The sequence below is a fragment of the Lissotriton vulgaris genome, chromosome 2_1 (genome assembly GCF_964263255.1).
Source record: "Lissotriton vulgaris chromosome 2_1, aLisVul1.2, whole genome shotgun sequence".
NCBI lineage: Eukaryota > Metazoa > Chordata > Amphibia > Caudata > Salamandridae > Lissotriton > Lissotriton vulgaris.
The window spans coordinates 653,358,126-653,370,379 of record NC_141687.1 but is presented as its reverse complement, the minus strand read 5'-3'; positions in this window follow the sequence as shown (position 1 = coordinate 653,370,379).

The following is a 12,254-nucleotide window of genomic DNA, read 5'->3' as shown; positions in this document are numbered from 1 at the left end:
TGCGTGGAGAGAGGGGTTGGTATTGTCAGTACCGTGACTGGAAGGGTTCCCTAGTCGGAACTTAGAGAGCCTCATACACCCAGAGTATTAGGTGTGGAACACACCCTTACTGGAGGGTATCCAGTGTCATCATCGACTCACTGCCCCTCGACAGACCGGCGCTGCAATGTCTGACGGAGTGCCCACAGGCACTCTTTTGGCGGGGTTCTTTAGTTCCTTGCCGATGGTGGGTGTGAGTGAGGATGAAGAAAAGTGTAGTCAGTGCAAACGTGAGTGAAAGTTAAAAAGGGTAAAACAGTCCACACTGACTTTTATTAACGTGGCTGGTTCCCTGGTTAAAAGGGGTGAGAGGGGAGCTAGAGACCGTATAGGTGTACAGAACTCTAACTCAACCCCCTGGTGGGGTCAACATGTTTCTCGCCAACCGGCGATTCGTCAGGACCTCAGTAAAGTACTACACAAAAGAAACCCAAACATATGAACTAGATGCTCATTCACTATGAAGAAGGCAAATACAACCTCTCTGGGTCGGAGGAAAAGAGGGCCACGGGGTCCTGCTCTATTTAGGCGACCTAGAGGTGGGGGGAAAAAAAGGGTTAACAAAGAAAGAACTGGTCAAGTCACATATAACATAAGTGACTTTATGCTCAGAAGGTATAACGTGACTTTGGTGACCAATCTCCACATTGTGACGGGTGAGGGGGGGGGGGGGTTGTATGTGTGCAGGGAAAGCAATTGTACCGGTTATTGGTTGCAAAGTCCCTTCTAAATCTGACACGGGTAAAATCTCACATTGGAGGGTGTCCATCGTGCGTTTAAAACAGAACTGAGGAGTGAAGCCAAAAACTTTCAAAACGACACCCAATCATAGGAAAAAGCAAGCATGTTCTTACCCTAAAGGAATTGAATAAGGCCTCGCAGCGTACTCCCGTGAGGCCAGCGCTATTAGGTTAGAGGAACCTGTGGGGTATGCAAGGGAGGTAAGGGTTGGCATGTGGTCCAGTAGTTTAAAGTGGAGGAAAGAATCAAGAAGTGAAGCACTATAGGCTAGTAGGGAGAATGACCTCCATGGTGACACCCCTAGATAGATGTGAAGTCACTAGCCAGAATGAATCTCGCAATGTATTAAGATAAGAGAGACTTGGAGGAAGGGTCCCCACTCTATCAAACATAGGGTTAACATGAGTGTAATACTTGGTTCACACCGCATATTCCAGTCTTCAACACAAGGTTGAAACCGGCGCTATGGAGATGGGGTACTCCGTGTTGGAACCAGCATGTCAAATAAACATGTAGGTGAAGGAAGTCGGACCACCCATGTGTGGTGTTCACATGTTAGTCGGGCCGAGTTCAGCCTTCTACTGGTAGAGTGTACCCGGGGACATGGGGGGAGGGGGACAGAGAGATGAACCAACAAGAGGAGGAGGCGAATATAATCCAAGGAACTGCCCTTTACTCTGTTCGTTAATTAGCCAAGCTATGTGGGAGCAGGGAGCGGTAAAGGCAGGGTTGGGCATGGTGTGGAATTAAGTTAGTGCCCACTGCCTAACGGGGCAAGGGGAACTGGAGGTAAGCCTCAGGAGACTCGCAGCGGGTCCGATCAGAGCGATGGGAGCATTACCGGGTACTATTACTCGGGCTGGGCTCACGGCCACAACAAGAGCCTCGGGGGTTATAATACGAGCTTACCTTCATTGAAGGGCTGGAACGGCGGGACACCTACCCCTCACGCTCGCGGCACCTGGTCAGGGTGCGGAGCAGCTGGTGAGGGTTCCCACCGGTGTCCGCCATTATGAAGGTAGTTAGCCTGTGACGTCGGAGCAGCACCCGTAGTGGCGCGTATATCGTGCGTAGTGCGCATGCGCAAAACTGATACACTAGCCAAGTACTGTATCTAGTTTCGGATGGCACGGAATGGGGGCCATATTGTGAAGGGTGAGGTTTGCTTAGAAAGGAACCCCCCAGGTGGCGGGGGAATGGAAAAGAGGCGGACGCCCATAAAGTGAATTCAAGTAAAGGGCAAGGCGGTCTGCCCTCGTGTGTATATCGAGCGGGCTGCGGATACGAATGCCTGGTGCATCGGTCTAGCCCTGTGACTGATAACAGATGGCAGAGTATGGTGGCCATCTCGGCGGGAGCGCTGATGTCAAGGGTGAGGTCTCCCTGTAGTGGTGCCAGATCAGGTGATGGGGCAATTTAGGTGAAGCGGGCGTATGGGATTCAAATTATAGGCAGGGCAGTGTGCCATCGTGTCACAGGGGGTTCTCGTTAGATTCATAGGAAGCCCCTCTAGTGGCCCGAAGGTTATGGCTCATGGGGTAGATCGCAAGGGTCGACCAGATCTTTACAGGGGCCTGAGGTAGTGTCTAAAAGATGCTAATGGTTCAGTAGTAATGGGAATTGATGATCCTCTGTAGGAGGGAATTGTTATATCAGGCTGGGAATAGCAGTCAGTGGCTGAGAATAGCAGTCAGTGGCTGAGTTGGGTTGTCAGGTGACCTAAAGCGCTGGCCAAGGGTGTTTATCTAGGGGGGGTTTGGGGTACGCCCCGGACATGCTAATGGGACGGATTGGCTAAGTAAGGGGTCTTATCTTGAGACGGTAGCCCAGGGGATAGCGTGATTGAGCCCTATTGTATCTAGCTGGAGGCGGTGAACCCATCTCTGTTCAAGCCTAAACAAGGCTTGTTTGGTCATGACTGGTTGGGACTCAAGCACTGGCCATTTGATGCTATCAGCAGAGTGGTTGTGTAGTTGGTAGTGTTCATACAATCTTGTGTGGGTCTTTGAGCATTGTATGTTGCTTTTGTGCTCCGTTATTCTGAGCTTCACCTGTCTCATGGTCATCCCTACATAAAATTTGTCACACGGACAAATGAGAAGGTAAATACACTTAGAGCTGTTGCAATTAGTATGTCTATTCAGTTTCCACGTGAAAGACTCTGTTAGCTTGATCTCTTTGCACTGTTTGGTCTGAGGGCAGACCGCACAGCCTCCACAGGGGTAGTGTCCAACAACAGGTGGGAGGTCCCACAGTGTCCGTTGTCCAGCACCGGGTTGTTTCTTAGGACGTGTATGTATCAGGGAGTCTTTTAGGTTAGCCATACGTTTAAAAGCGAACCTAGGCTTTGGTAAATCAGTGCCCCCTGAGTTGAGAATGTCCCAGGGCTTGTTCACTGTTTTTTTAATGAAGTTAGAGTTTCTGGTGAAACTTGTGACGCACGTTATTAGGTCATCACGCTCTTTTTGATGTACTTCAAGGAGGGCCTCCCTATGGTTGTTAAGGGCTCTCTTGCTGGAGTCACGTATCAGTTTGGTGGGGTACCCTCTATCAAGTAGTTTATGTTGTAAGGTTTTTGCTTCTTGCCTGTAGTCATCCCTTGATGAGCAATTTCTACGAACCCTCAAGAATTGGCCAAAGGGAAGATTTTCACGCAGTGCTCTGGGGTGATGACTGTTGAACAAAAGGAGGCTGTTTCTGTCCGTCTCCTTACGGAACAGAGTGGTGCTCAGACCGGCTGGTCCCAGCCGTATCGTGAGGTCAAGGAAGGGCAGGGCTGTCACTGACATGGTACCTGTAAATTTCAAATAGGGATTCTGTTGGTTGATCCAGGTACAGAACTGGTGGCAGCTCTCTCGGTCACCCCTCCATAGTATCAGAATGTCGTCGATATAACGACGCCATAGTGTTAGATGTTGCCTGAAGGGGTTAGAGTCGGGATAGATAATCTGGTTCTCAAAGGCCGCCATGTAAATACAGGCAATACTAGGAGCAAAAGTCGAACCCATTGAGGTACCCCTGATTTGATGGTACATCTGTGACCCATATTGGAAGAAGTTTTCCGTCAAGGCGATACTCGCGCAGGCCATGATGAATGATATTGGGGTAGGCGAGGACCATTCCTGCTGAGAAAGTCTATCCTTACCTTAAGGAAGGATACACTAATAAGAAAACCGGGTACTCCTCTGATGAGAACTCTGGCACTGACAGTCGCAGGGGGTCCTCAGGTAGTGACTCCAGTGCTGGCAATACCCCTAACAACAACTGTTACCAACGCCGTTCAAATTGGAACCTGGGCTTCCACCAAGGACCCATGTTCCAAGGACCCCCACAAATGCTGCCCCCTTGGCAATATCCCTTCTACCCGCAGGGACCCCCACAATTCTACCCCCAGAACCCTTTTCACGACAGAGGTTGGGGCAGAGGAAAAGGGCGCAAGCGGAGCGGCACAAGAGGGGTACAGTGGCAAGACCAGCCATCGACATCCGCCCCGATGGAAACCAGGAGTGCAGCGAGGGGGAGAAGAGCCTAGTAGTCAACCTCTCCAAAAGAGCACTCACTCCCATTGAAATGGCTACTCTTGAAAAGGGTTTAGGGTTTGTCCCTACCCCCACCCCGGACAGCTTCACAGAAATGTGTGAGATTAAACAACTCTTTCGCAAAGTTCGCCTTAGAGCTTACTTCCAGGATCAGCCTTCCACTGATAAGACTGATACAGGGCTACGCAATCCGTCTACTTTTACCCCCACAGATGGGATGGTTCCCCCAGAGGTGCTGACATTTGAGATGGCTGTACTAAAGTCCTTGGAGACTAAACCAAATTTTAGCAGTTTCAACAACCTGAGCAGAGCCGAAAGACGAGCAATCTTATCCCTGGGTAATGACACCTCCATCGTCATTAAACAAGCTGATAAAGGGGGAGCAACTGTCATACAAGACGCCATCGATTATGACATAGAGTGTAAGCGCCAACTACCTAACACTACCCACTATAGACCCCTTCCAGCAGATCCAACCAATAGACTAATTACAGACATCTCTAGTCTTATCATTGAAGGCGAGGCTAACGGCTGGATCTCGAAACATTAGGCAGAGTTCCTTCTGACGACGGACCCAGTGGTCCCCTATTTCTACACGCTGCCTAAAATTCATAAAGGGACCAGCCCAGTGCCAGGGAGACCCATCATCTCGGGCATTGGCTCATTACTTGAGCCATTGTCAAAGTTCTGTGACTTATTCCTTCAACCTATTGTTAAGGAAATACCTTCCTTCCTACAAGACACAAGAGATGTCCTGCGCCTCATAGAGTCGATTGAAGGTAGAGAAGAGGTGGACCTATTATTAACGCTTGATGTGGAAGCCTTATACACTAACATTCCCCAAGCAGCTACACTAGAAGCCGTAGAATCTGCTCTTATGCAGCAGGAATGGTCCTCGCCTACCCCAATATCATTCATCATGGCCTGCGCGAGTATCGCCTTGACGGAAAACTTCTTCCAATATGGGTCACAGATGTACCATCAAATCAGGGGTACCTCAATGGGTTCGACTTTTGCTCCTAGTATTGCCTGTATTTACATGGCGGCCTTTGAGAACCAGATTATCTATCCCGACTCTAACCCCTTCAGGCAACATCTAACACTATGGCGTCGTTATATCGCCGACATTCGGATACTATGGAGGGGTGACCGAGAGAGCTTCCACCAGTTCTGTACCTGGATAAACCAACATAATCCCTATTTGAAATTTAATGGTACCATGTCAGAGACAGCCCTGCCCTTCCTTGACCTCACGATACGGCTGGGACCAGCCGGTCTGAGTACCACTCTGTTCCGTAAGGAGACAGACAGAAACAGCCTCCTTTTGTTCAACAGTCATCACTCCAGAGCACTGCGCGAAAATCTTCCCTTTGGCCAATTCTTGAGGGTTCGTAGAAATTGCTCATCAAGGGATGACTACAGGCAAGAAGCAAAAACCTTACAACATTAACTACTTGATAGAGGGTACCCCACCAAACTGATACGTGACTCCAGCAAGAGAGCCCTTAAAACCATAGGGAGGCCCTCCTTGAAGTACATCAAAAAGAGCGTGATGACCTAATAACGTGCGTCACAAGTTTCACCAGAAACTCTAACTTCATTAAAAAAACAGTGAACAAGCACTGGGACATTCTCAACTCAGGGGGCACTGATTTACCAAAGCCTAGGTTCGCATTTAAACGTACGGCTAACCTAAAAGACTCCCTGATACATACACGTCCTAAGAAACAACCCGGTGCTGGACAACGGACACTGTGGGACCTCTCACCTGTTGTTGGACACTACCCCTGTGGAGGCTGTGCGGTCTGCCCTCAGACCAAACAGTGCGAAGAGATCAAGCTAACAGAGTCTTTCACGTGGAAACTGAATAGACATACTAATTGCAACAGCTCTAAGTGTATTTACCTTCTCATTTGTCCGTGTGACAAATTTTATGTAGGGATGACCATGAGACAGGTGAAGCTCAGAATAACGGAGCACAAAAGCAATATACGATGCTCAAAGACCCACACGAGATTGTATGAACACTACCAACTACACAACCACTCTGCTGATAGCATCAAATGGCTAGTGCTTGAGTCCCAACCAGTCATGACCAAACAAGCCTTGTTTAGGCTTGAACAGAGATGGGTTCACCGCCTCCAGCTAGATACAATAGGGCTCAATCACGCTATCCCCTGGGCTACCGTCTCAAGATAAGACCCCTTACTTAGCCAATCCGTTCCATTAGCATGTCCGGGGCGTACCCCAAACCCCCCCTAGATAAACACCCTTGGCCAGCGCTTTAGGTCACCTGACAACCCAACTCAGCCACTGACTGCTATTCTCAGCCACTGACTGCTATTCCCAGCCTGATATAACAATTCCCTCCTACAGAGGATCATCAATTCCCATTACTACTGAACCATTAGCATCTTTTAGACACTACCTCAGGCCCCTGTAAAGATCTGGTCGACCCTTGCGATCTACCCCATGAGCCATAACCTTCGGGCCACTAGAGGGGCTTCCTATGAATCTAACGAGAACCCCCTGTGACACGATGGCACACTGCCCTGCCTATAATTTGAATCCCATACGCCCGCTTCACCTAAATTGCCCCATCACCTGATCTGGCACCACTACAGGGAGACCTCACCCTTGACATCAGCGCTCCCGCCGTGATGGCCACCATACTCTGCCATCTGTTATCAGTCACAGGGCTAGACCGATGCACCAGGCATTCGTATGCGCAGCCCGCTCGATAAACACACGAGGGCAGACCGCCTTGCCCTTTACTTGAATTCACTTTATGGGCGTCCGCCTCTTTTCCATTCCCCCGCCACCTGGGGGGTTCCTTTCTAAGCAAACCTCACCCTTCACATTATCGCTCCTTCCAATATGGACCCCATTCCGTATCATCCGAAACAAGATGCAGTACTTGGCTAGTGTATCAGTTTTGCGCATGCGCACTACGCGTGATAGACGCGCCACTACCGGTGCTGCTCCGACGTCACAGGCTAACTACCTTCATAATGGCGGACACCGGTGGGGACCCTCACCAGCTGCTCCGCACCCTGACCAGGTGCCGCGAGCGTGAGGGGTAGGTGTCCCGCCGTTCCAGCGCTTCAATGAAGGTAAGCTCGTATTATAACCCCCGAGGCTCTTGTTGTGGCCGTGAGCCCAGCCCGAGTAATAGTACCCGGTAATGCTTCCATCGCTCTGATCGGACCTGCTGCGAGTCTCCTCAGGCTTACCACCAGTTCCGTTTGCCCCGTTAGGCAGTGGGCACTAAATTAATTCCACACCATGCCCAACCCTGCCTTTACCGCTCCCTGCTCCCACATAGCTTGGCTAATTAACTAACAGAGTAAAGGGCAGTTCCTTGGATTATATCCGCCTCCTCCTCTTGTTGGTTCATCTCTCTGTCCCCCTCTCCCCATGTACCCGGGTACACTCTACCAGTAGAAGGCTGAACTCGGCCAGACTAACATGTGAACACCACACATGGGTGGTCCGACTTCCTTCACCTACATGTTTATTTGACATGCTGGTTCCAACACGGAGTACCCCATCTCCATAGCGCCGGTTTCAACCTTGTGTTGAAGACTGGAATATGCGATGTGAACCAAGTATTACACTCATGTTAACCCTATGTTTGATAGAGTGGGGACCCTTCCTCCAAGTCTCTCTTATCTTAATACATTGTGAGATTCATTCTGGCTAGTGACTTCACATCTATCTAGGGGTGTCACCATGGAGGTCAAGTCAAAGAATTTATATAGCGCGCTACATACCCAGAGGGTCTCAAGGCGCTAGAGGAGGGGTGGGGAATTACTTGTCAAATATCCACATTTTAAGTAGCTTTCTGAATGCAAGGTGGTTCTAGGTAAGGCGAAGGTAAGTGGGAAGTGAGTTCCAGGTTTTAGCTGCCAGGTAGGAGAAGGATCTGCCTCCCATGGTGGTTTTGTTGATGCGAGGAACAGTGGCAAGGGCTTGGTTGGATGATCGTAGCTGGCGGGAGGGGGTGTAGAAGGACAGTCGTGTGTTGAGGCATTCTGGTCCGATTTCGTAGAGTGCTTTGTGTGCGTGGGTTAGGAGCCGGAAAGTGATCCTCTTATTGACGGGAAGCCAGTGGAGGTTTTTCAGGTGACCAGAGATATGTTCTTTACGTGGTATGTCTAATATGAGCCTGGCTGAGGCGTTTTGGATTCGTTGGAGTTTTTTCTGGAGTTTAGCTGTAGTACCGGCGTAGAGGGTGTTTCCATAGTCCAGTCGGCTCGTGACCAGGGCGTGGGTGACCGTTTTCCTAGTTTCGGTGGGGATCCAACGAAATGTTTTTTTGAGCATGCGAAGGATGTTGAAGCAGGATGAAGAGACGGCGTTGACTTGTCTGTTCATCGAAAGTGAGGAATCCAGGATGACGCCCAGGTTCCGTGCGTGGTCTGTCGGGATGGGTGCTTTTCCAAGGGCTTCTGGCCACCAAGAGTCGTCCCAAGCAGAGGTGGAGGTACCTAAGATGAGGACTTCTGTTTTATCTGAGTTCAGTTTCAGACAGCTGTGTTTCATCCATTCGGCTACTTCTTTCATTCCTTCGTGTAGGTTAGTTTTGGCGGTGCTAGGGTCATTGGTGAGTGATAGGATCAGTTGAGTGTCATCCGCATAGGAGATGATGTTGAGGTGGTGTTGGCGTGCGATGGCCGCGAGGGGGCTCATGTATACGTTGAAAAGGGTGGGGCTGAGTGAAGATCCTTGTGGTACGCCGCAGATGACTTCAGTGGCCTCTGACTTGAATGGTGGAAGGCGGACTCTCTGGGTTCTTCCGGTGAGGAACGAGGTGATCCATTCTAGTGCTTTTCCTTGGATTCCGATGTTTCTGAGGCGCTGTAGAAGGGTGCTATGGCAGACTGTGTCGAAGGCTGCGGAGAGGTCGAGGAGGATGAGGGCGACTGTGTCTCCATTGTCCAGTAGAGTTCGAATGTCGTCTGTTGCTGCGATGAGGGCGGTCTCCGTGCTGTGTTTTGCTCGGAAGCCGGACTGTGAGGAGTCGAGGGATTTGTTGGCTTCGAGGAAGGCGGCGAGCTGGTTGTTGACGGCTTTCTCGATGACTTTGGCCGGGAATGGGAGGAGCGAGATGGGACGGTAGTTTTTGAGTTTGGTGGGGTCCGCTGTGGGTTTTTTCAGAAGGGCCCTGAGTTTGGCGTGTTTCCAGCTTTCCGGGAAGGTGGCGGAGTTGAGGGAGCAGTTGATGACGTCTCGGAGGTGCGGTGCTATGATGGAGTCTGCTTTGTTGAAGATGTGGTGAGGGCATGGGTCTGTGGGGGATCCTGAGTGGATGGAGTTCATCAGGCGGATGGTGTCCTCGATGGAGATTGGGTTCCAGTTCTTAAGGATGTTCGACAGGGATGAAGGTCCAGCAGATGGTTGGGTGGGTTGGTCTCCGGGTTCGTTGTCGAAGCTGTTGTGGATGTCTGCAATTTTGTTGTGGAAGAATGAGGCTAGGGAGTCACAGAGGGCTTGAGAGGGGGTGATGTCGTTAGAGTTGGCCGAGGGATTGGTAAATTCCTTGACGATGTTGAATAGTTCCTTGCTGTTGTGGGCGTTGCTATCTAGTCGGTCCTTGAAGGCGGTTTTCTTGGCCTTTCGGATCGATTGGTGGTGTATGCGGGTGGCGTTTTTGAGGGCGTCCTTGGTGCTGGTGGTTGGGTCTTTTTTCCAGGCCTTCTCAAGGGAGCGGCAGAGTTTCTTGGATTTCTTAAGATCATCGTTGAACCAGGAGGCCTTCTTGCTGCCAAGTTTGATTTGTCGTTTTTTCAGTGGTGCTAGGATGTCGGCGCTGTTGGATAACCATAGGGTGAGGTTGGTGGCGGCTTGGTCGGGGTTTGAGGAGTGGGTTGGGGGGTTTTGAAGAAGCGATGAGGAGATCTGGTCGATGGTGATTTTGTTCCAGTTTCTTTGCAGGGTAGGTTGGGGGTGGTTGTTGGGTTTGGGCTTGTTGTAGGTAAAGTGAACGCAGCTGTGGTCAGTCCAGAGGAGAGCCGTAGTGTGGTTGAAGGAGACATGATTGCTGGAGGTGAAGATAGGGTCGAGTGTGTGGCCTGCGATGTGGGTGGGGGAAGTGACCAGTTGTTTAAGTCCGAGGTTGGCGAGGTTGTCCAGAAGGGTGGTGGAGTTGTGGTCGTTGTTCTTTTCGAGGTGAAAATTGAGGTCTCCCAGAAGGATGTAATCTTTGGAGGGGAGCGCGTGTGGAGTGATGAAGTCCGTGATGTCCTCACTAAATTGTGCGCGGGGTCCTGGGGGTCTGTAAAGGAGGGTGCCTCTGAGTGTGGTCTTGGTGTCGATGTGGATCTGGAAGTGAAGGTGTTCAGAGTTGGCGAGATTGACGTCAGAGCTGGTTGAGATGTGGATGGATTTCTTATGGACGATAGCGATTCCTCCTCCTGTGTGGCCGGTACGGTCCTTGCGTATGATCTTGTAATCTTCTGGGATGGCAATGGTGATGTCTGGGGCGGAAGAGGCGTTCATCCATGTTTCTGTAAGGAAGGCGACGTCCGGGGAGATGGTGTCTAGTAGATTCCAAAGGTCAATGGCGTGCCTGTGGACCGATCGGGTGTTGAGCAAGATGCATTGTAGTTGGTCGGGGATGGGAATCTGTGGTGTGATTGTAGCGGAGTTGTTGTCGGTACCGAAGAATTTGCAGGAGTTGCATGAGAAAGGTCCATGGGTGTGTCCAGGAGCGGCTTGGACGCAGTTGGGGGAGCGGCCGGGGTTAAGGGCTAGGAGGGTGGTGGCATCGTAGGTAATGCGGGAGGGCTGGGCAGTGCGAGGGCCAGGGGGTCTGGTGCTGGGCCCGGGCTTGGCGTGGACGGGCGTAGACGGGCATACCTTTGGCGCACCTTCGGCGCGGCTGGGGCGCGGTCGCTGCGCGTGGACGCTGCGCGCGGGAGCAACTGTCATATATGGATAGTGGAGGGGGAGGGGCGAGGGCGGCTCAGCTGGGAGGCGGGGCGGGCTATAGAGGACGACAACAACAAACAAAATGGAGGCGGAGGGGGGAGCACAGCAGAGCGCTTGGGGAAAACGCGCTATCAGAGTTAAAGTTACACAGGCAAATCAAAAGTGCATACAAGGCAAAGCGGCAAGCAAGGCAGACTGCAGGCAATGATTCTGAGGCAATATTGATAATAAGCGCAGCACAACGATACCAAATGTCGCAAGGGACACTGGGGAGCGACCACTCAGCCCAAAAGCGAAGAGCGAGTCACCAGGTCATTCTCCCTACTAGCCTATAGTGCTTTACTTCTTGATTCGTTCCTCCACTTTAAACTACTGGACCATATGCCAACCCTTACCTCCCTTGCATACCCCACAGGTTCCTCTAACCTAATAGCGCTGGCCTCACGGGAGTACGCTGCGAGGCCTTATTCAATTCCTTTAGGGTAAGAACATGCTTGCTTTTTCCTATGATTGGGTGTCGTTTTGAAAGTTTTTGGCTTCACTCCTCAGTTCTGTTTTAAACGCACGATGGACACCCTCCAATGTGAGATTTTACCCGTGCCAGATTTAGAAGGGACTTTGCAACCAATAACCGGTACAATTGCTTTCCCTGCACACATACAACCCCCCCCTCACCCGTCACAATGTGGAGATTGGTCACCAAAGGCACGTTATTCCTTCTGAGCATAAAGTCACTTATGTTATATGTGACTTGACCTGTTCTTTCTTTGTTAACCCTTTTTTTCCCCCCACCTCTAGGTCGCCTAAATAGAGCAGGACCCCGTGGCCCTCTTTTCCTCCGACCCAGAGAGGTTGTATTTGCCTTCTTCATAGTGAATGAGCATCTAGTTCATATGTGTTTTTTTTTTTTTGTGTAGTACTTTACTGAGGTCCTGACGAATCGCCGGCTGGCGAGAAACATGTTGACCACACCAGGGGGTTGAGTTAGAGTTATGTACACCT